General features: G+C 38.2%; 1 long non-coding RNA gene across 1 annotated transcript; it reads left to right on the top strand.

Annotated features, from left to right (window-relative positions):
* The first annotated feature begins 151 nt into the window (after positions 1-151).
* On the top strand, positions 152-428 carry LOC113473420. Its single transcript, XR_003395397.1, has 2 exons — positions 152-212; positions 318-428. It is a non-coding gene; the product is annotated as an uncharacterized LOC113473420 (long non-coding RNA).
* Positions 429-684: the final 256 nt, after the last annotated feature.

Raw genomic sequence — 684 nt, 5'->3', positions numbered from 1 at the left:
GAACCAGTGCTATTCAAAAATTGTAGTCATAAAAACAAAAATTAGAAAAATAAATGTGGGCAGGTGGGCCAATAAATGTTACGTTTTTTAAGTGGGCGAATAAATGGTACACTCACCCTAAATGAGGATATAATTCCATGCCTCGGCTGGGGTCGAAGCCACGCCCTCCTGTTTACCAGGCAAGCGTCTTGACCACTACACCACCGAGGCAGGTCTATCGCCACCTCTATCACACCTCTTAGAAAGAAGGAAAAAATATTGAAGTGTTTTTAATTGGGCCAAGCGGCATTTGTGTCGAGCATTTAAGTGTAAAGCAGGTCTATCGCCACCTCTATCACACCTCTTAGAAAGAAGGAAAAAATATTGAAGTGTTTTTAATTGGGCCGAGCGGCATTTGTGACGAGCATTTAAAGTGTGCTAACCCAGACGTCCAGCTGATAATCAGAGTACTTCTTCTTCTTCTTCTTCTTCTTCTTCTTCTTCTTCTTCTTCTTCTTCTTCTTCTTCTTCTTCTTCTTCTTCTTCTTGTACTTCTTCTTCTTCTTCTTCTTCTTCTTCTTCTTCTTCTTCTTCTTCTTCTTCTTCTTCTTCTTCTTCTTCTTCTTATTTCGGCCATATTGGTAGTACGCATTAAATTTTCTCTGATTTAATTTAAAGTTTATTAAATATTTAAGTAGTTTTTCA

This window comes from Diaphorina citri, unplaced genomic scaffold (assembly GCF_000475195.1).
Source record: "Diaphorina citri unplaced genomic scaffold, Diaci psyllid genome assembly version 1.1 scaffold29967, whole genome shotgun sequence".
NCBI classification, from domain to species: Eukaryota; Metazoa; Arthropoda; class Insecta; order Hemiptera; family Psyllidae; genus Diaphorina; species Diaphorina citri.
The sequence above is the reverse complement of the archived record's forward strand: the minus strand, read 5'-3'. Positions and strand labels throughout refer to the sequence as shown.